The 24,114-nt window shown below is 47.9% G+C and overlaps 1 protein-coding gene and 1 pseudogene across 2 annotated transcripts in view; both read right to left on the bottom strand.

Moving 5' to 3' along the window:
- slco5a1 (solute carrier organic anion transporter family member 5A1) overlaps nucleotides 1-24,114 on the bottom strand; it is a gene marked incomplete at both ends in the record, with an annotated part of 127,210 nt that overhangs the window by 66,397 nt on the left and 36,699 nt on the right. The gene's annotated exons all lie outside the window — the stretch shown is intronic.
- LOC310791309 (26S proteasome non-ATPase regulatory subunit 13 pseudogene) lies at nucleotides 21,017-22,008 on the bottom strand (annotated as a pseudogene). The gene has a single exon. The product of its transcript is annotated as a 26S proteasome non-ATPase regulatory subunit 13 pseudogene (transcript).

Genomic DNA, 24,114 nt, shown 5'->3' on the forward strand with positions numbered 1-24,114 from the left:
TTCATCCGCCATTTATTTTCCCATAGAGATTTCGTAAAATGCTTATAAAAATAGCTTTACTAGGTCAAACCAAACGGTTCAGCTATATTTAGAATCGGGAGAGACCATAGAACATTTCACTCGGACTATAGCTTAAAAAAAACTACATTGAAAAAAGATTTTCTTCAAACCCACTTTTTTTTTAACGTTTTGGTCGGAGTGAAATGTTATGCGATCTCTCCTGTTTCTAATATATCTGTACCGTTTGGTTTGAGCCAGTAAAACTATTTTTATACGCATCTTACGAAATGTCTATGGGAAAATAAATGGCGGATGAAAATCTCTGGTACAGTGCGGAAGCAGGAAGTGACGTTCCACTTTGGCTCTCTATGCCTGTGTGGCTCTCACTCTGTGTACTGCCTGTGTGATTCTCTGGCTGCGTGTGTGTGTGTAAAATGTAAAGATATGGGGCCATTTTATCATCTAATGGGAGGAACACCTTCATATTTCTGTCAGCTCCTATCCATATCACAGAGAGCAGCAGAAAGCACTCTGCCTGCCTATACAGCATGTACATATTCAGCCTTTATGCAGGCAGTGCAGTAAGGGTGCTTTCTCACCGGGGAGCGGAACGGAGCAGCACACTTGTCCCCAAATTGACCTCAGGTGTGGTTCGTTTCATGAGTGTGAACTAGGGATGTTCCTTTTGAACAATTTCCATAATCGAAAATCGGGAAAATTAACGATCAATTATCGATTATCGATAGCGTAATAATAATAATAATAATAATAATAATAATAATAATAAATATATATATATATATATATATATATATATATATATATATATATATATATATATATATATATTACTCTGGTCTGGTAATAACGTTGCGCGTTCTCAAGCTATTCTCCAGCTATAATGGCGATGCCGCTGTGTAGTAAGAATATCAGACACTAGCGCTGTGGCCAGGTAAACAAACATGTTACATGTCAGGTTACATGATGTAAGGCAATCGGCGTCTTCCGGCTTAGCTGACAGCACAAGAGTCAAATCAACAGGCCTGAGCCTCACTGAGGTCCGCAGACCGCTGGGTGCGTTTGTTTGGGTCCCCGGCGCATGCCGGTGTGAATTCCCCATGTTTAAAACAGTTTTGTTGGCACAAAGGCCCATGCCCAGCCAGAAAACTAGAGACTATATGAAGCTCCAGCTCACGTTAGTCAGCTGTGCAATGGAGTGGGGCGAGGAGGAACGAATTCCACCCAAACCTAGTCCGCCAATTTTTTTTTAAATAATAATAATAATAATAATAATAATCATAATCAATCAAAATTCCACATGATCGATTCAATTCAATTATCAATTTTCGATAATTGATGAACATCCCTAGTGTGAACGTTGCGTTCCGAACACTTGCGAATGTGAACGCCAACCGTACCGAACCACGTAGACAACGCACGGGCGAGGATGCACTCCAGGCGTAGTTGATAACGCCAGTGTACTCTGCAAGTGTTTCGTTCCGTTCCCGAGCGCGGAAGAAATGTTGTCATGTGAAAGCTGCTGACCAGCGTGGGAGAGGGGAGGGCAATCGTACGCGGGCACGCAAAGGAACGAAAGCACTCGTTCCCAGTGAGAAAGCACCCTAAGATTCAAGATGTGGTGAATATTTTAAGGAATGGGGTGCAGCAAAGAACCTTGATCTTGGCATGCCATCAGTACAGACCGGTACAGTGGCCAAGAAGCAAGCCTTAATGAGACAGACATGACTTCTGAGAAGCATAATGACAACAAAGACTTTCTTACGGCCTTATCCCCCAGGATTTACCCTTATAAACCCCTCAAGCAAAGTCACAAGGGGCGCCCAGAGACCTGATCCCCCATCTGAGTTCCACCTTCCCTCCTCCCCTCCCCCAACCCGTGACCCAGTGACCCCCGTCTCACCCAGATGCAAGTCATGTGACGGTGATGGAGCGGATGATTGAGGGTGCCTGGTCAGGGCGAGAGACACAATAAGGACACGCATGTCTATATGTGGACCTGAGATCCTAACTCATAGAAGATAAGAAATTTTACTATAGACCTTATTCGCTAACCCTGGACGGCACCATATTGTTGACATACCGTCCTGCGCGCACACAGCGCTGCAGCTGACGACTAATAACAGCCTTATTGTCGTTTCTGTTCCATTACAAAATAGCGATGGTAATGACAGCAATAAAAACCCCACAGTTAATGCCTGTAATAAATAAACAAAAGAACGAGGTGAACAGACTTTGCTGTGAGGAGCTGTCAGAAAGTTTCACCCGTCTCTCCTAACTATCCACACATCTCCTGTGCTGCTGACGTATCCTCCGTCTCGCTCCCTTCACGTCTGTGGACGGTAGAGATAGAAACAAACCATGGGGACTTTATTGCTGTCATTACTACAGCTGTGTGTAACGCAGGTCACCATCCGAACACACAATTGGAACGATACAGGTAACGCTAACGGCGGCTAGCTTCCTATAAACGCTGCTCTTACATAGGTTGTCACAAGCAGCAGCGCTATGTCGAGAATATATGGCGGCGGTGGGCGTGCCCGTACGTGAGTGACATTAACCGTTGGAGACAAGAGATGGCAATTTGTCTCCCCCACATCTCACACTGAGCAAAGTCTGATGTTAGCCAACATCTGCAGACGACGCTTGTCAAAACACTGTCTCTCCAATGTGCTATAATATCATTGTTACGTGACGTACGTGTCAATCGAATAAGGTCTATACATGCACTACTAGTGTGATATTTAGCAATCCTGGGCGTTTCTTTGAAGGAGATCACATTCGACTCCATGCTAAAATATTGACGTAAAAAAATGGCGTACTCCGTTGTTGGGTTTAAAAGTTCAAGCTTCCCATGATGCATGGCAATAACGGCCAAATCTTTGCCACTCATATTAGCCCGTAGCAGGAGAAAAGCCAAGCCAGCACAGCCTAATCAATGTTTGATGCTGGCTGGCTGTACTCTGCACACACACACACACACACACACAGAGGGGTTCCCCGAGCTTACTTCACCAAATCTAATATTCACAAAACACAATGGAGGGGTTTTCTCTATTTTTAGCGGCTCCCCAGCTGGCGTGAGAGGAGGGAGGCTCTGGTACAGTAGTCAGCCAGCCAGAGAGCCAGTGTCCCTGCCAGCCATGAACGAGCTCCACAACCTTCTCATTAGAAAAGCCGTTTCAGACTAGACATAATACAGTAGATAGTGTGAGAAATGGTGTTTTTTATCAGTGGCGATGCATGGCTCTAGCGCTTTGGTTTCTCTAAACGCCGGCGTTGTCCTGCGGGACTCGATCCGCCCACATCTTTGCGCAGTGAAACTTTTGCGTGCGTCAGTGGGGTCAAGGGGTCCTCAGGCTGGCTGACACCAAATGAGCATTTTGTGCTGATTCCGATGCTGGCCTAAGGCTTCTGGACCTGCACTGACAGCACAAGGACCACAAATCTGATGTTGCTGATGCCTACTAGAATCCACTTAAGGGCCAAAAGGCCAGGGGAATACAGCTGAATGCAGGAAAATCTACATGGCACAGTCACAAACTCCATTGGAAACACTGTGATGGGGGGGGAAGGCCCAGTCGATGATGCATATTAGATCAGTCTTCAGCAGCCAACCTGCGCTTCACTAAAACCTGCGATAGTGCCTCAACATCGATCACTGTCAGATGGGCCAACCATCTGTTTGGGGGTAAAGATTCTGCTTCTCTGAGTTTGATGCATGTTTCCTGACTCGTATTTAATGGGAGTTTGTTGGAGAGAGGAGGTGTGAAGAGGTGTGAGGAGTTCTTGTCATCTATAGTAGAGATGCTGCGATCCGATCATGTGATCGGATATCGGCGCGATATCAGCCAAAAAACATGGATCGGATCGGATCGGATTCCAACGAAAATGACCGATCCAAGGCTCCGATATAAGCACTCCATTCCATTTCCATGACTCCGCTCCAGGATTTCTATCCAGCATGCAGCACACTGAGGCCGCGTTGAGCCTAGGATGGCCAGGGCCAAAACGTTGTCTTGATTCAATATACATCGCATCGCATAAACCATTTCCACCCGCAGGTTTGAGGAGTAGCTAACATAAACGTCAGATAAATACTCTCTATAGGCTAACTTTACCCACTGAGGCAGCTAACATGGCTAATTAGCTAGCTAACACCAGCTTTCTTTCTCCTCTAAACTAACGTTAACGACACGTAGTTGACTGAGCGAACGGCGCTGTACAGCAGGTCGTTATCAAAACGTATTGCACTGAAGAGAAGTAAGATTAGAAAATGACAAAAGACTCCTCCAATCTGGCAGTGGAAATCTGGCAGTGGTATGCACAAACTTTGTGTGTGTGTGTGAGAGACAGGTACAGGGCTGTGTGTGTGTGTGTGTGTGTGTGTGTGTGTGTGTATGTGTGAGAGAGAGAGAGAGAGAGAGAGAGAGAGAGAATGGTAAATGGTAAATGGTCTGCATTTATATAGCGCTTTTATCCAAAGCGCTTTACAATGAGTAGATAGTCTACATTCACCCATTCATACACCAATGGCGGCAGGCTGCCACGCAGGGTGCCTACACACCATCGGGAGCAATTTGGGGTTAAGTGTCTTGCCCAAGGACACAGCGACAGCAGCTGGGAGGGAGCGGGGATCGAACCGCCAACCCTTGCGCCATTGGCCGACCCGCTCTACCTCCTGAGCTAAAGCCGTCCTCAGAGAGAGAGAGAGAGAGAGAGAGAGAGAGAGAGAGAGAGAGAGTATGTGTGAGGAAACAATAATTATTTGTGTCCAGTGTTCACCGATTACAAAATAAGTGTGTATTTGATTGTTATGTTTTAGTTTTACATCAAATTAATTAGATGAACTAAATCGTTTACATACTATATTACCAAAGCACACACATACATACCTAACCCTAAAAATGTTTGTTGCCTGCTAGCTATCAGACAGCATAGAGAGGCTTAAATATGTGCTGTATCGGTATCGGATCGAAATCGGTATCGAATCGGGTATCGAAATTTGATCGGAATCGGATCGGTTTTGAGGCTAAAATATCGGAATCGGATCGGAATTGAAAAATCTCGATCGCAGCATCTCTAATCTATAGCAGCATTATTTAGGGGTACTAGTCTCAACAGACAGTCATCTATTTCCCTCTTACCTCTTCTCTCATTCCCCATCTCTCTCTCCCTCTCTCTCTCTCTCTCTCTCCATGTGACCAGCCAATCAAAGCGACACAGAAGTCTTCAACTGCTTTAGTGATGGAATGCCATTCAAAGGAGCAGCCTAAGAGAAATGTGCCAATTCCTTTGTGCCTTTCTCTCTTTTTTATTCCCTACCTCCCTTTCTATTACTGTTCAATCTCTCTATTGGTACTGACCAATCAGTCCAGACTCTCTCCGTTGGTAGTGACCCATCAGTCCAGACTCTCTATTGGTACTGACCCATCAGTCCAGACTCTCTATTGGTACTGACCCCATCAGTCCAGACTCTCTCTATTGGTACTGACCCATCAGTCCAGACTCTCTCTATTGGTACTGACCCATCAGTCCAGACTCTCTCTCTATTGGTACTGACCCATCAGTCCAGACTCTCTCTATTGGTACTGACCCATCAGTCCAGACTCTCTCTCTATTGGTACTGACCCATCAGTCCAGACTCTCTCTATTGGTACTGACCCCATCAGTCCAGACTCTCTCTCTATTGGTACTGACCCATCAGTCTAGACTCTCTCTCTATTGGTACTGACCCATCAGTCTAGACTCTCTCTCTATTGGTACTGACCCATCAGTCTAGACTCTCTCTCTATTGGTACTGACCCATCAGTCCAGACTCTCTCTCTATTGGTACTGACCACATCAGTCCAGACTCTCTCTCTATTGGTACTGACCCATCACTCCAGACTCTCTCTCTATTGGTACTGACCCATCAGTCCAGACTCTCTCTATTGGTACTGACCCATCAGTCCAGACTCTCTCTCTATTGGTACTGACCCATCAGTCCAGACTCCTTCCTTCTCTAATTCCTCTTTCCTTGTGGATTGTACTCCTGTTGTCTCTTCCCTTCCTCTTCCTTGTTTTGATACATACATGTCATTTAGGCTCAGACTAGCTGCTGGGATAAAGATGATGTGAGGAAATGATTACAGTGATTACAGATAGTGAGTGGCTCAGGCACAGGGAGGACATGCAGCAAATGACCGCGGACCGGATTCGAACACGGATCACTGCTGGAAGGACTGAGCATCATGGTACGCGCTCTATGCGGTGACCCACCGGGGCATTTTGCTGCTGTGATGGCTCACTTTCAGTCAGCAGTTCACAGGGAGAGTAAAGTCCGGGTCAGTGTGTACTTTGTCATGGTACAGGACATGCTGCACAAACCTCACGGCATGCATAGAGACGCCACTGGTATGCCTTTTTTCCACTTTTAATGGTAGAGTAAGAGTTAAAGGGATACTCCCCTTTTTCAGGAGTTTAGCTCATTTGCCACATCCGCCCCACATAACCAAGATACACCATGCCTTACCGGCACTGTCCGCTCAGTTTACAGTGAGCTACAGTCGTGAAGTTAGTTAGTATCAACATAGAACGGAGGCTAATGGTACAGCTGTTAAAAATCTGCCAAAACACACATCTCACCGCGACAAAATACATGTTGTGCTTCGGGTACTCACCACATGATGAAATATTAATCCAAAATGCACATAATCTGTCTTTTTGGAGGGAAAAGAGGTAGCCGGCACTACTTTCCAAAGATGCCCGCCGACCTCTTTTTCCTTACAAAAAGACAGATTATGTGCATTTTGGATTAATATTTCATCGTGTAGTGAGGTTTTTCTTTTTTACAATTTTTAACAGCTGTACCATTACCCTCCATTCTATGGCGATACAAACTAACTTCACGACTGTAGCTCACTGTAAACTGAGCAGACAGTGCCGGTAAGGCATGGTGTATCTTGGTTATGTGGGGGGGATGTGGCAAATGAGCTAAACTCCCGAAAAAGTGGAGTATCCCTTTAAGGTTAGGTTCATAAAGGTTATTTAAGGTTTTACTTCGTTTCAAACTCAAGCTCTCACTAGTGCCTACAACGCTGCAACGCAGCCCTATGGAAGACTGTCATTTTGCTCCAAAATTACTTATCATTAAAACCTGACCACCCACCCGTAGGTGGCGTGGTACCCCCTGGGGCTGACACGGATCCACGTGACTACGTCACGTCCTGTCAGCCCAGGGATAATCACTTTCCGTTTCTTCCACCCGCTGAAGAAGACGTGTTTCTAAAAGCTCCGCGGTTAACTTTGAGTTAGCTCTCTTACATAGCTTTAGATACTAGGCTCGTTCCGGCTGATTTGCCCACCTCAAGAGGTTTGCGTGGACGGGATAAAGCAGGCTTCGGGGACCCGACCCTGTACCCTGCGGCGTCGGAACAAGTCATCTAAAGCTAAGAGTATCTTCCTAATTAACTGTTTATTGCTACCGCCGTGTAGTTCTGCTGCTACCGCCGTGTAGTGGTTATTGCTGCCGCTGTGTAGCTTTGCTTCGCTCCCCTGGCTGGGGCAGCGTTTTCGTTTGAGGGCCGAATTAGGTCCGCGCTCAAAACTGTTAAGCTAGGTTGCATACGTGCAAATAGCTTGTACCACGTAGCACAGGAACAAAGAGGCTAATTAGCCCAGTTGTTACAGATAGCTAGCTTGGCACCCGTGCGGGTAGCTTTCGTGTGCTAGGTACTTTAGGCGCCGGCTTTAGAGCGCGCGCGTTAGATAGTTAGCTAGTTTGCTCAGTGCAGCTAGCTTGGACTACCTTGTAGCACTCCAGCTATCTGGCTGCGTCCCCAGACAGGGTAACGCACCCGGTTTTGTGGCAGATAGCTAACGTGCACACGTGCAGTTAGTGTCTGTGTGCTAAGTACTTCGCGCCAGCTACCTCTGTATAGAGCGCGCGTTAAGCAAGAGTAGTAGCTAGAAGCCATGCTCTTCAGTTAGCTAGATAGCTAGCTTGCTCCCGTGCAGCCAGTATCTAGTGTTGTGTAGCACTCCAGCTATCTTACCGTTGCAGGCTTTAGCTTGCACGGTAACCCCGTTATTCCTGTTAGCAGAGAGAGGGGGGAACAGCTAGGTGCTGTATTAGCTGTGAGGCTACGCTGGCCGGTTACGACTGGCACAATTAAATTAATGTGTGCATGCCTAAGGGCAGGAGCACGCCGCACAGGCGTTGCTGGGACCTACATAAATGTAGTGTAGCTTTTACTGGCGTCGGCCCCGAAGGGGGCACTCTGAGATATTAGCTGGGCGATTACGCTAGCTAGGTGAGCTCGCCCCGCATGTTGTGTGGGCCGCTTCTCTCAGTACTTACGCCATCTTAGCCAGCTTGCTTGTCTGCTAAGTGTAGCTTGCCTCGTGCAAATAGCATCTACTAGATTGTAACTCCCTCTGAGGAGTTTCTTCTGAGATTGACTAGCTTCGCGGGCCGCTGGCCTCTGCTTGCGGTCACGCTTGCTTCCCCGTGTTACTCGCACGCTTGTCTCTCAGTGCTTATGCTAGCTTAGCTAGTGGCTTCCACGCCTGTTCTCTCTAACAGGTTGTGGGTATTGGTGCCTCCCCTTCGGGATGGGCTATTGCCGCTTACGTTACCATTGCATGCGCACGTTCGCTAGCCTCCGGGTTGCTTACTGTCTAGCCTGTGCTTCTTGCTAGCCTGCTAGCTTGCTTAAGCAGTACTCCCGCTAATAGGGTGCGCCCTGCGGGAGCTTGCTATTAGTGATTAGCTTCCTGCTTCCTCTTGCTACTGAGCAGGGAAAGTCAGGGAGGGGATGGGCCGTGTGTAAAACTACTTTGGCCGAGTATGAATCGGCACGTTAAGTGCGTGTTCTGCCTTGGGCACGAGCACGCTGCACAGGCGCCTTGAACCCTCGGTCTTGTCCGCAGCTAAGCTCTTGAGAGCTGACCAAGGTCTGCTCTCAAAGGAGTGTGAAAGCTAGCTTGCCTTGCATACGTGCAGATAGCAATATTTAGTACTGTTTAGCACAGAACGATAGTATTTTGCAGATAGCTGGCGTGCACCCGTGCAGTTAGTATCTGTGTGCTAAGTACATTGGGCGCGAGCTACCTCCGCTACAATAGACGTACCGCTCCTTGCTGGCGCTACGCGTCCAGCAGGGCTTACAGCTCACTAAGGTCTGGGCTCAGTGCCAGCCTCTGGCTTGTAGCTCTAAGGACAAGCCCACCGCCCTTGGTGCCAAAGGCCCGGGGTGGTTGGGAGCTCTCCATGGGTCGCACTCCCTTGTTGGGGCGCCCCCTGCAAGTGCAGGGAGCCTGGCAGGGGGCACAGCGCACCTTGGTCCATGGCCACGGCCTGGCCTCGGTTGGCAGCGCCCAGGTCAAGCCCACCGGTTGGCTCACCAAGGCTGGGCTTAGTTCCAGCCTGCGGCTTGTAGCTTTAGACCCACCGTCCTCGGTGCCCAAGGCCCGAGTTCGGTCGGGAGCTCGCCCAGGGTCTCATACCCATCATCAAGGCTCGCCTTGGTCCATGGCTACGGCCTGGCCTCGGCTAGAGGCTCCTAGGACAGCCCACCATCAATGGCACCGACGGCTCATTGCTGGTCGGGAGCTCGCCTGGGGGCCGCACTGTCGGACAAGTCCACGTGCGGCCGGTCTCAGGAAAGAACGTTACCTCCGCAGTCCCCCCAGCCTGCGAAAGACGCACGGCAGGGGGGGGGGGGGGGGGGGTTACTTCGATACAACAGCGCGTCAGTAGGCGGAGCTTGCGTAAGAAGTTCTCCCCCAGCATGCACAGCTTCTACGGAACTGTCCATGCGGCGGGGGGGCGTAGCCTCTCACGTCCCGGCCCCCCATCAGGGCACCGGATCAAAAGGTCCCGGTGCCCAGCAATATGCTCATGACGGGTTCCGCTCCTTTGGCCACAAGAGACCATCTTGTCCAACAGGCTCGATGCCTGGGAGCATCTATGTTCCCCGTCCCCATTACGGCGCACCCTCCAGAGGGGATACGCTCTACAGTTTGCCAGGCCCACACCCACGTTCGACGGGACCCCCGATCTGGCCGTGGAGGGGGAGGCCATGGACATACTCCACAAGGAGGTTATTCGTTCCTCGCCAAAGGGGCGATTCGCTCGGTTCCCAAGGCAGATGTGCGCTTGGGTTTTCTACCACAGGTACTTCATCGTGCCCAAGAAGGACGGCTTCATGCGTCCAAAATTGGACCTTCGGCGTCTCAACAAGACGCTGAGGAAGTCCCGTTCCGAATGCTCTCTTCCCCGCCTGTTCAACGAGTTGAGACAGGGGGATTTCTTACTTCCGGGGATCTGGAAGGTGCGTTCTTCCATGTCCACATGGTCAGGAGACACAGGAAATACCTGAGGTTCTCCTTCCTGGGGAAGGCTTACGAGTTCTGTGTCTTCCCATTCGGCATGTCTTTGAGCCCGCGAACCCTCACGGTGTGCGTGGAGACAGCCATTGGCTCCCCTCCACGCGAGGGGGATCCGCGTCTGCCTATATCTCGACGACGTTCTCTTAGCGGCCGACTCAAGGGTCCGTGCCACGGAACATACCAAGGTGGTGACCGATCACCGGCAAACCGTAGGGTTTTTGGTGAACTGGCAGAAGAGTTGCCTCGTCCCAGCGCAGGCGGCGACCTTCCTGGGGCTCGAGCTAGACTTCCTGCGAGCCTTTCGCCAGAGCGACAGGCTTGCACGGTTCGGAAAGCAAGCCAAGGACGTTAGGTCTGTGCCCTCGGTGTCAGTGCATCAGTGCACAGTGATGTTGGGCCTGATGGCCTCAGCACTGCATGTGCTCCCGCTAGGGAGGCTACACATGCTCTCGTGGTCCAAATATGGTTCTCAGGCTTCGCCTGGACTCGGCCGGGGACCGTCATCGCAGGGTTCCTCTGACAGGTCAGGCCTGGCAGGCGCTGGCTATATGGGCGGACCCCCGTTACATCTCGAGAGGTACTCGGTGGGGCCCTGTCCCGCTCAGGATGGTGATTCGCACAGACGCCTCCCTCTGGGGAGGGGGTGCGATTGGCGGGCATTTTTCGGCGAACGGCCGGTGGGAGGCTCAGGAGCTTCACCACATAAACGTGCTAGAGCTGAAGGCGATTCGCTGGGCTCTGCTTCAGGACAAGCCCACCATCAATGGCACCGTGGGGCCATTGTTGGTTGGGAGCTCTCTTGGGGACCGCACTGCCGGACAAGTCCGCGTGCGGCCAGACTCGAAAGAGAACGTTGCCTCCGCAGTCCCCCCGGCCTGCGGAGGTAACACTTCCAGCGGTTCACACATGGGCACCATGTGCTGATTCGCTCGGACAATAGGGCAGCGATCGCTCACCTGAACAAACAGGGCGGTGTGCGGTCGGGGGCGCTGAACCATAGCGGGGATTCACCTGTGGGTGTATCCCCGTCTCCTTTCAGTGTCAGCGGTCTATCTGCCGGGACGGCGGAGTTACGACCGGCCTGCTGTCTCGAGGCAATCCCCGTTATACGGAGTGGTGCCTCCACCCTCGGGTGATGGAACAGGTTTGGGCCAGGTTTGGCCGCGCCTGCGTCGATCTCTCGCATCGCGGCGCGCGACACACTGCCCACTGTGGTTCTCGATCCAGGAGGACAGCCCCCGTTAGGTCATGACGCGCTAAAAGCGCACGCGTGGCCGAGGGAGGGGCTCTATGCGTTTCCCCCGACTCCCCTGATCCGTCAGGTGTTGGACAGGGTGAGGGAACAGCGCCTCCGGCTCGTTTTAGTCTGTTTTGGCCCAGGCAGACATGGTTTGCGGACCTGGTCTCCCTGGCGCAAGATCCGCCCTGGGCATTGCCGGTACGGGCCAATCTTCTATCCCAGGCGGAGGGGGAGGTGTTCCACCCCTCCCCAGGCAGGTGGAAGCTAGCGGTCTGGCTCCTGAACCGGACCAGTTGCTAGCCCAGGGCTTGCCTGATAATGTGGGATGCACTATGCAGCAAGTAAGGGCGTGGATCCAGTGAACTGCAGTGTGCGACCAGTTCTCTGTTTTCCTTCAGAGCCTGCTTGACGCGGGTCAGTCCCCGCAGTCGCTGAAGGTGTACGTAGCCGCGATTTCTGCTTGCCATATGGGAATTGAAGGGAGCCCCGTGGGGGCGTACCCTTTGGTCTTGCGCTTCATGAAGGGGGCGCGTAAACTGCGCCCGCCGTCGCGGTGCGTTTTTTCCCAAATCGGACCTGGTTACGGTGCTGGACGGGCTAACGGGTCATCCGTTTGAGCCCTTGGACTCCGCCGATTTAAGGGTTCTGTCTTTAAAGACCGCGCTGCTGCTGGCCTTGTCGTCAGGAAAGAGAGTTGGTGACCTGATTGCCCTCTCGGTGCAGCAGGCCTGTGTGGTTTTGGGAATGATGGGCGCAGGGTAGAGATGCTGCGATCCGATCATGTGATCGGATATCGGCGCGATATCAGCCAAAAAACATGGATCGGATCGGATCGGATTCCAGCGAAAATGACCGATCCAAGGCTCCGATATAAGCACTCCATTCCATGACTCCGCTCCAGGATTTCTATCCAGCATGCAGCAGCAGCAGCAGCAGCAGCAGCACAGAGGCCGCGTTGAGCCTAGGATGGCCAGGGCCAAAACGTCAGACACACCCGTCCTTAACCTATGTGCGATTCAAAATCACGCGTCCGCACCAGTTTGACAGTTTCAAATTATAACAAAACAACCACTATTGCAATTTGCAATACATGTCCCGCAAGGTTTCTGAGATTAGGGGAAAGTCTGAGCTGGCGTTACGCTAAACCAAACGTGGGGATGAGTTTTGGCGTTAACGTTAGCTGTTGTGATGTTGGCTAACGTTAGCTAGCTGGTTAGGCTATCTAGTTGCAGGGCAGCGCTCCACAAGCTTGTTGTGACCAAAACCCCCGCATTTAAAGCATTTCATACTCCCAGAGCTGGCGTAAACCATAGAGAACCTCATGCATTAGCCTACTCAAAATGAAACGTCCAGGGTTTGTGTCTCCAAAATCAACTAACGCTAAACGTTACATGCAAGCTAACGTAGCTAGCTGCGGAGCACTCATGATCTATAAGGAAAACGAATGCGCACATAGCCTACATAATTGTCAACATCACATACATGTATTTTCTTTAATCTAGACTACAGGCATCATTTTTCAGTCAAAAGTGAAACGACACAGATATGATGGCGTATAGTGAGGCTTTCCATGCCTCACTATAGAACTGGCCCCATGCAAAATTCAGACCGCTTATATGTTGCCGTCATGCCAATAAGAGTCTAAATGTAATTTTTTATGTTTTATCTGCAGACTAAGCAGCTAGGCTTTCGGTTCTATAAAAGCCATTTTTTTTTGTATTGACTATTGAGTGATACACTTTACTAAAAAAAATATTATATCACAATAGTGATGTCAGATTTGCTTAGGTCAGAGCTATGGAATATTAAATCATCCATCTCGCCCAGCCCTAATTTGATTGTTATGTTTTAGTTTTACATCAAATGAATTAGATGAACTAAATCGTTTACATACTATATTACCAAAGCACACACATACATACCTAACCCTAAAAATGTTTGTTGCCTGCTAGCTATCAGACAGCATAGAGAGACTTAAATATGTGCTGTATCGGTATCGGATCGAAATCGGTATCGAATCGGGTATCGAAATTTGATCGTAATCGGATCGGTTTTGAGCTAAAATATCGAAATCGGATCGGAATTGAAAAATCTCGATCGCAGCATCTCTAGCGCAGGGTTACGTTGCGACCTAACCCGGCTTACCAACCTAAGAATATTAATGTCAGCTTTAGGTCTATGGTCATAGACTTATCGGCATTCTGTCCCCCGCCGTTCAGTTCGGGTGAGGAGTGACGCTTGCACATGCTGTGCCCAGTAAGGGCGCTCTTGGCCTATGTGGCCAGGACGCGTTCATTACGCACTCCATGTCCTGCGGCCTCATGGTCCTCACTTTTGTTTGATACTACAGTCTCGACGTGTCCGGTTCGCAATTCGCGCACGCGGTGCTGTCGGTGGCAAGAAAGTAGTATCGTTGCCACTCTAATATGTCAGACGGTCAGGCATGAACGTTGCCATATGGCTGTGGTTCACCGGTGCCTTTCGGGTCGCCCTGTGGGGTGCTCCCGGCAGCAAGGTCGGTTGAATTGAGGCACTAGTGAGAGCTTGAGTTCGAAACGAAGTAAAACGTTAGGGTTGTGCTACAACCCAGGTTTTACGAGTGAGAACGAGAGCTCTCACTACCCAGCCTTGCTGTGTCGATGCGTCACGGGGTGCGTCGGATCTCAGCGGGCTGGAAGAAATTAGAGTGATTATCCCTGGGCTGACAGGACGTGACGTAGTCACGTGGATCCGTGTCAGCCCCAGGGGGTACCACGCCACCTACGGGTGGGTGGTCAGGTTTTAATGATAAGTAATTTTGGAGCAAAATGACAGTCTTCCATAGGGCTGCGTTGCAGCGTTGTAGGCACTAGTGAGAGCTCTCGTTCTCACTCGTAAAACCTGGGTTGTAGCACAACCCTAACGTTTAGTCTAGCCTAACATTATACCACGTTCTGGTTTACAGCTTGGTTAGAGAGTAAAAAGAGTAACAGTTGTTCAAAAAGGCAAGACTGGGCATAAAAAAAACTAGCTACTAAACTGATTGTATGATGATCGCAGTTAACTTACAGCTATTATGGCTGTGCCTCATTGAGATGAGAATATAGCTGCACACTCATAGTTCTGATGCAAAACGCGTTGCCTTGCTAGCTAGGAGCATGCAGCTAGTCTCATAATACTCTCCATCTATATGCCAGCACCTCATCAATACCGCTGTGCGTTTGACTACCACCATTTTTGTGCTTGCCTTGAGTCATTACCGGCTCCCGATCAAAGCCGTCATCTAACCAGTTTGGAGAGAGACCCGGCCTTACTTATATAACTTTGACACAAACACACAGGCCTAGAGACGGATGTCCTCTCCAGAGTGCATCCAGAAGCAGAGGGAGACGCACCAAGTCGTTGCCACTCTGTGTATTTGAGTGCACATGATAGATAATGGGCGAGCATTGGAGAGAGGGTGGCAGATAATGTTGTGGCTGAACGAGGGCCCGTGAGTGTTGGCTGCTCTCAGAGGGGGGACATCTGGACTGGCCTGGGTGGGGGGTATTAGGCACATCATAGCGGGGCTCCATGGTGATACAGCAGTGCCCCCCACCCACCTTTTCACCCAGTGCCAAGTATCAGGCCAAGTCACCACCAGTGCATCCTCCTCTGTCCAATCCCTCCACAAGCAGAATATATACCAGAGTACAACGTTGAATCAATGTCTAACTGTCTAACAATGTCCCTAACCCAAAGAACATCCTCAATCTTCTCTATATTCAGAGTGTAACTTTGAACGATTATGCTGGTATTTACAAGTTAACATTTTCATCTATATTTTTCCCATTTACCGTCATTTAGAGTTACCCAGATTATCTCACGTCCTGCTTATGACAAACCATAATGATGAGGACATATACTAATATTACCCACCCAGGATACAAGGCATACAAACACTTTATCCGATTTATTTTTGTTGTTCGTTTTGTTGCAATCTGTGTCCTGTTTGAGTTCGATATCCTCAGGAAATTATGTTTACTCGTGTCTTTTTACGGGATATGACCAGGATATGAAGATGAAATATAGCGGTAGCATGTAGGCCTATCGAAAAAAAGAAATGTGATAGGAAACAGCTTTAGCGAATTTGTAACCAAACCAGGGATTCCACTAGCATTTTTTCTGGCCGGCCAATTGAGCCGCAACATTCCAGAATTCCGGCCTTATAGAATAATTACCGGCCCAGTCAAAATGTAGCCTATTGAAAAAAGATAGATGTAGCCTGATCATTTCATAAATACATAACACATTATTGTATAATTCTTAGCAAACGAAATCTAAATTTTAAATCATTTTTTGATTTCCAAATAATTTTCTAACTATTCACTGCGGTGCGGTCTGCGCAAAGAGAGGAGCTGCACGCACCGCTCCTTATTTAATTAATTAATTCGGTTCGGGTTTGCAGACCCATTAAGATTAAACAATAAAACACAAAAAACAAAAGCTATTATCCAACAAATGTATTTTATTATAGTGAATGAACTCGTCACACACTTTGTGAATTGAGTTTGTCATATATTCCCGTTTAATTAAGCCTAAAGAACACTGGCGGGCCTACATTAAATGTCTCTTTGCATCGAAGAACATGAAATTAAATAACTTGAAAGATAATCTAAATTAAGAAGTTGCCTACCTGCAACAAGCCAGAGATGAGACGTGCAGTCAGTCAAACTTTATAGCCTATATATTTTCTGAAGCGGTCTATATTGACACGATGACGAGGGACTGCAGCTGGTTGACACGCGGGCATCCAACTCGCTTTCAGAACGGACTTATAGCCTACTTCACAACATGAGAATATTTGCTTTACTTTCAACTGAAGGGCAAAAGGTAAGAATATTGTGTTACCTGTAGCCTACATCTGAGAACGAAATCCCTTGTTGCGTGTTGTGAGCTTTGAGACGATGCGCTCCATAAAGTGTTCAGACAAATAAATGAAAGCTGCCCATTAAATACTCCATGGCAAATCAATTGAGGTTCTAGTAGGTTATTTATGCTGAAATGATGTTGATATTAGTGGCTAAATTAACGGACATAATAATAAGCTTTACAACCTGCAGAGGACTTCTCTGTCGCTGCGAGAATTCTCCCAATACGCTTGCGGCAGTATCTTCATGATCAGCACTCCGCATGTGCAAAGCAAACTTGCGATTTTTATCAGCAGCACTTGAGGAAACCGTGAGTTTGCTCGTTGATATAAGCGATTGCCCGAACGATTCATTAATTAATAAACTAGTGAACGTGAAATGAGTCACGAAGAGCCACACCTGCCCACTACGGATATGCGGATAATGACCTGCAACTGTTAAACATGAGCTGCGATTGCGTGGAAGCGGATCTTATACCGGTGGTCGAGGTAGATAAGATACGGAGTCGCGGGAGTGCGCATAGGCCGGCTAATTGTTGTTTAACATGCAGGCCAACTGGCTAGGTGCAGGTTATAATACGGATTCCACTGCATGTTAACACATTCACTGCCAGACGTTTTTTTTTTACTGTAGTTAGCTTCTGCCAGAGGGGTTTTTTGAGGATTCTGGCTCATCTTTCAAGACCCGAGGATTCTTTTCTGCTAAGATTTTGTGAACACACAATATCTCAAAAGAACTAATAGAATGTGTGCTTTCTCTGTCTAAAAGAGTTAGTTTGTAGAGTTAGTAGTTATGTAAGCATTAGCAGTTGAATACAGCATGGTTTCAGCGTCAGAAAAATTATTCAGAGATAAACAGCTTTTTGTGAAATTCGATAGAACAGTCACTTTAACCATTCATTTTTGGCATCAGTAAGACGTCAGACATCTAAACAATAGTTTTGAACAGTAATTTCCTCCATAACAGCAGGAAACCCCCCTCTGCTTCCAACTCCTCCCTCCGTGGGCGTTCTTCTTGGCTGCAGCGGCCGTCACAAGCTTGTCACCAGTCTCACTGCTTTGCTGCTGCTGCTGCCTGTCTGCGCGGCCGCTGTTTGAGGAAGTCTGGATGGACTCGCTCGCTTCTTGGAGTTTTGGTTGAGAGCTTTGATGAAGCTTTTGCGATTCTGGTCATATTTATGCTGCGTGTTTCAAAGTGTGTTCCACCTGTAATCTATTATGCAAATTTGCAATCCCGCATCGCCAGCAATCAGCGCGAAAACGAAAGCGTTTTCCCCCATCCATTTTCATGAGAATGGCTGCTTTTTGCTTGCCTTCCTCTAGTCAGGAGAGCACTGTCGCCACTTAGTGGGTCGGTGGAATGGGTTGTAAACGTTCGGTGGCTCCAATAATTATATAAGAGATGTAAAAGGGTTAGATGCACATCCCACGGTCAAAAAAAAAAAAATCATTTTTTGACGTATTAATACGTCATTGGCAGTCAACCGTTGGATTATTTTTGACGGATTAATACGTCATTGGCAGTTAACGTGTTAAGAAGTGGCTTATGTGAACGCTAATATCGTGGCACAACAGCAGCAGTTAGATAACAGTAATTAGACAGCACACACTTCTGCTTTCGTTCACATTCTTCCCTGGTACCTTGCAGGTTACATATAGACCGTTCTGCAGCAGAGGTGCCTTCTCAATGTGTGAGTGGATGGGAGTTTACTGCAGTCCCTCTCTACACAGCACAGGTGTTCAAATACCACGGCAGGTTTGCAGGAAAACCATGCACCTCTCCCTACAGCACAATTTCACACACTTGTGCACACACTCACTCCCAAGACCCAACACTTCCCAGAGCCCCAACCCCCATCAACCCCCAACTGCAGGTGTGCATACCCCTACACAAACACATACATCCTGGGTGCAAGAACGCTGCCACTCTCCTGAACAGCTGCTCCCCCACCGTTTGCAGCCTCAGTCTACTACAGGGGTTCCCAACCTTTTTCGGCTCGTGACCGGATTTTGACGTCACAAAAATCTAGGAACCCCGCGTCATTCAAATTCCGGTACACCGTCGATAATATCATCAACTCTCGTAACGGGACAAGCCCCGTCTTTTATTGTCACACGAACACCACAACACATGCATGCGGCCAGAACACACTCATGCTGACGGTGGCGGGTGAAAAGTGTCCTCTGCATTTAACCCATCCAGGCATGTCCTTTCCTCCGGGGGGCAGTCCAGGAGCAGTGGTCGCTTTCTCGTACAGCGCCCGGGGACCAACTTCGGATGTTGTCGTCACTGGTCGGATGACGATGACGATCTGATCTTCTGCATGTTTTTGGTGGGGGGGGGTTATATACGGAGGAACCCCCTGGGGGAGCACGGGGAGAACATGCAAACTCCACACAACCAGAAAGGCCCTTACGACGAGATACCCCACCTGGGCAGTAGGCACTGAAGATATGGGGGGGAACACAACCACAGCGCCCACAGTGTCCCAGGCGAGAATCGAACTCAGGACCTTCTGACTGTGAGGCGACAGCTCTACCACTGAGCCACCGTGCCACCATCAGTGACATTGTCAGTGATGTCACATAGTATGCTTCTTTTTTCCCTCAGAATTCTGACTTTAATCTGAGAATTCTGACTTTAATCTCAAAATTCTGACTTTATTCTCAGAATTCCGCCTTTATTCTCAGAATCCTGATTTAAAGTTATAATCTCAAACATTTTCATAAAAAAAGGTCACTATCTGATATTGAGCCCATTGACACTGTTTGGATCTCACCTGCAATTACCACTCATCGCCATAGGTGTCACCCAAGAGAACAAAACTGAAATCTTAGAGATGATCACTTTCACTTTAAACTCGGAACTAAAACAAACAAACAAAACGCAAGTGACCATAATCATCTTCGCTAGTTTTAAAGTTTTAAACATTGCATTCTTTTCAAACGCCAGAGAGAGAGAGAGAGAGAGAGAGAGAGAGAGAGAGAGAGAGAGAGAGAGAGAGAGAGAGAGAGAGAGAGAGAGAGAGAGAGAGAGAGAGAGTGCGCGTGTGTGTGTGTGTATCTCCCTTGCTAAAGCAGCTCCCCCACAGGGTGAGGTCAGAAAACATTTTTTTACATCCATCTCTCTCAGAGTGGGCTCCTGCCTGGCCTGGGATGGCCCTTGCTTGCTATGTACAGCCAGCACAGGAGGGCACAAGTGACCAACAACAATTCACGCAAAAATAAAAAATAACTAAATCTATCCCTATTAAAACAGCCAATGTAATTACAGCATACAGTCCAAACATTGAGAGAAAAAGGCTCGCACACTTTCCAAAGGATGAGGCATACGGATGCAAAAAACTTGGCTTTTAATTCACCATAAAGTGCAAAACAAAAGTGAGGTGATACAAGCAGTTACAGCATACAGTGCATACCTAAAAAAAGAAATCATGAATTTGTGGCTATTTTACTTTACAGATATTATGGAAAAAACCACTCCTTCCATTTTGTTCCTAAGAGTTGCCTGAATGATAAACTATATGGATACTCACATGGAAAATACCCAAATGGACAATATCCTCACAATGGTGAACAACGGTGCAGAAAATAGCAAACAGCTATCAAATGCCATGGTTCTTGTGTGTGCTCATTCAACATGTTCTTGTCAATTCCTTGCCCTTATGTAAAGAGCATTAACACTTGTGCCCTCCAGCAGCCCTTCCTCCTCCAGTCTCCATCTTTGCAGCACTGGGGTCAGGTAGAACAATAGGCAGGTCACCGCTCCGAGGGCACAACACCAGACTGGAGGAGCGTTTCTCTATACAAGCTCTCTGTACAAGAACAACACCCCCAAATAGACCCAGAGGCTGAATCAAGTTGGGAGGCCAGCTGAGTAGATATCACTGAGGAGAGGAAGAAAATATAAATTCAGTGCGACGTGGACGCAGAGAGCGTCTCTGTCCGTGTCATCTTCTGTAGTCTTGTGGTAAAAGCAACCGTTTGCTCTGGTGTTTCCCCTATGCATTCTGAAATATGGCCGCTGCCACTGAATTATACTGTAATTTTTTATCCCCCCTCACGCCCATTAGAAACTAACGTTATATTATTTTGCACTATGGACACTTCATATCCAGGTCAATTAACACACCTGCAAGTATATAAACAAGAAACTTTGCGCTTACCTGATAATGTCAGCACAACGCATAGGTGTAGGAAGCACATTGTATGAGAGTACTAAAGGAATATTATAAGAATACTATATCAATAGGAACACTATAGGATTATTATACGGTAGGAATATTATAGGAATAATAGATACCTTTGCCTTTTTTTAAATAATGTTCCAACTAGATGTTTTATTTGCAAAAATACAACAATGTAGTTAATTGTAATTTATGGTTTGGTAATAAATGCTTACAGTAACACAAAGGAAGGAGAACTGAAATCAGCAGGTGCAGCAGAGTATCCCTGTGGGTGAGCAGGAGACAGGACGGAGGGGGGGGGGGTGCAGTTCAGGACAGGTCAGGATGTGGCACGCCTGCTGCTCCACCAGCATGGTGGTGTTGTTCATGTGGCCTCTCCTTCATCCCTTTGATCTGCTGCAGGTCCAGCACATCTGCACCTTCTGCTCCACCTCATCAATGTTGCCTTTGATCAGCCCCACAGACAGAGCCTTCATCAGCAACAACTCCGTCTCATTGACGGGGGATCTTGGCCCTCTGAGCCATCTCATGGCAGGTCAGCTGCATGTGGTTTGCAGAGCTGGTGAAAGTCGTCTCCATCACACAGCAGAGCAGCTGGATCTTCTGCATCTTCTGCGTGTCGATGAGCCACCGCTTGTCTGTGCTCCTCAGAGACTCCAAGACAGGATGCAGAAGCAGCTCTCCATGGTTGGAAACTCCTTCTCCTAACAGTCCAGCCAGGCCCAGTGTGAACGCCCTCTCCTGCTTCTCTGGCAGCTCTTTGATATCCACACATCCCAGGTAGCGCAGAGCATCCTTGTACAGTAGTAAGAGGCATGGTTCCAAATCGGAACTTCCAATGGTGCAGTAATATTTGCTGGAGAGGTCGTAGAAGGGGCCGTGGAAAGACGTCACCCCAGGCGAGTTATTCAACATTTCCTCTACTCTTCAATGACTTTCTTTGTGGCTGGAATTATCGTCGATATCCAGTTTAAGAGGGCCAGGGTCTTGTCATTGCTTTTCACCTGTTCCTTGGTCTTCTCGAGGAAAGTGATGGCATCTTTAGGACGTGTCATCTGTCTGGCAACATAGTATCATCTCCACAATGGATTGATTCTGTGCTCGAAGTCACTGAGGAAATATTCGTAGAGCTGTATGAGGCCAGGCTCCATTTTGAAACAAGGATCTTTAACGAACTCCGTCAGCTTCCGTGTACTGTTAACAGATGTTAACTGAACCTCCAGTGTGCGTCACTCCACTGCCATCTCCAGGGTGAAGATGTTGCTCTGCTGCTGCTTCAGGTAGCCGCTAACATCTTTCATTATGGCGACTGTCTGGATATTCATTCTAATACAGAATCATGATTGTTACATTTGAGCCAACGTTTACTAGCTTGTGCTCCCCAAATCCAATTGTATTATTGACTATCTCCTACTAGGCAGGACCACTGAGATATATGAATGGAGAGAGTGTCCCTATCTCTTCCCTGTATGTTTTATTGAAGCCAAAATCCGGCCAGATCAGTGAACCAGAGTCTGCGCAGTAGCGCCCTTGATTTAGAACCTCTGAGAGCTCCACGCCCCTTTGAACTTTCTTATGTAGAGCTGCTGTTTCTAGAATGCGCACAGTGCGTTGTGTATTTATATACAGTCTAGCTCTGTAAATATGACACTTTAAGTTGTAATATTTTTTGTCTCGCCAAAAGTAACCAGGAAGATTCCCACTATGAGATCAGTTTATCAAAATGATGCCTGTATGAAAATCTGATTTTGGTTGTCGGAGATTTCAGACCTCCGGGCTGCTGCCGAGTGCTCTCAGCATTGGCTCTCAGCGCGGGCCGGAAGTGGAGGCAGGCCTCACTCACCTTCAGCCTCACTGGGGGGATTGCTGTGTTGACTAAGCTAGCCTAATGTTTTCGTGGCATTTTGATTAACTTTATGATTTAATTCCTTTTGGAGCAAATGTTGGTTTTACAAATCTAACCATGATGCTTTACGCAACATTGTTTGCTGGTATAGTGTTGTGGGTAGTGCCGCCTGTAACGTTCTCCGTTGTCGGAGATTGAGTTGTATCAGCCAGACAAGTCAGACCTCCGGGCTGCTCTCAGCCCGCAAGAGGAGCCAGGGCTGCTTGGCTCAGCCTCTCACTGGGGGAAATTCTCGGATGAACAGCTCTGTGTTGATTAGCCTAATGTTTCCGTGGCATTTTGATTAACTTTATGATTACATTTCTTTTGGCGCAAATGTTGGTTTAACAAATCTAACCGTGAGGCTACGTTGTTGTACCCCCCCCCGGTAGTGTGTGTAGGTAGCCCAACCTAACGTTAGCCTAGACGTGAGCCAGGCTGCCTGGTCTATTGCCTGATATATCGTTACTAAGAGAGGAGCTTGTGAAGAATGAACATCCCCACAGTCAAAGCATTTCCCCCAGATATGCATATAAAAACGTTTGTTGCTTTAATAGCCTACAAAAAATAAAACGTCTGTTTGTATGTCATGCTAACCTGTTAGCGATGAGCTAATGGTGGTTGTGTACTACTAGGCCTCATCATCTTATACCCGGGACGGGAGTTAACGTTATAAAACACATTTCCTGTCAGTTGGACAACCTGGTCAGTTCTGAAAATAATGTGTTTGTGAAAATTATTGTGTTATTCCAGCTATCGTTATCGGTTGTTAAGTTATAGTAATATGAAAAACAGCCGACTAGCGCAAGCAGCTAACGCTAATGCTAGCCTGCATGTTAAAACCATTGTGTACCTACAGTATAACGTAGCTGGAGTAACTCATAAAACACATATTTTCTGAACTTATTTCAGTCCCCAACCAACGTTAATTCCTCGCGCACAAAACATTTGTTTTCATTCCTCAAAACAATGTTCTTTTTATTGGGGTCCATTGATGTCTGGTAGCCAGCACAGCCAACCCATGAGCCACCCGACTTCCAGGGAGCGTTAGATAACATGAAGCCGTGTGTCTTGTCTATGACGATAGATCTATAATGTGAAGAGCCTGTCCAGCCAATGACGGCTTGAGACTGGCTGCCACAGCTGTCAATCATCCATTTTTATATGTCAAATAACTACTTAAAAACAAACTGATCAGAAAAATGACCACTTGCACAGGCATTAGCATGATAATGATCTAAAATCTAAAATGATACAAACCACCTTTGGAAAAAAAGTATCTGACGTATACTGTGATTATTTCGGTTGTGATTTTCCCATCCACTAACATGGGGAGGCGGGCCTTGTGACCTAATACTGGATTCAGCCGCCAGAGTGGCGATCTAACATGCAGCGGCTTCACTGAACGGGAACAATGCCCAGTCCATCTTATAATAGGTCCATGGGCAGGACAGGACTATGTAGAGTGTGCTTTGCAAGTGTTTGTGCAGAAGAAACAAGGGCAAATTCGGCCCAGGACCAC

The sequence above is a fragment of the Poromitra crassiceps genome, assembly GCF_964638095.1.
Source record: "Poromitra crassiceps genome assembly, chromosome: 2".
NCBI classification, from domain to species: domain Eukaryota; kingdom Metazoa; phylum Chordata; class Actinopteri; order Beryciformes; family Melamphaidae; genus Poromitra; species Poromitra crassiceps.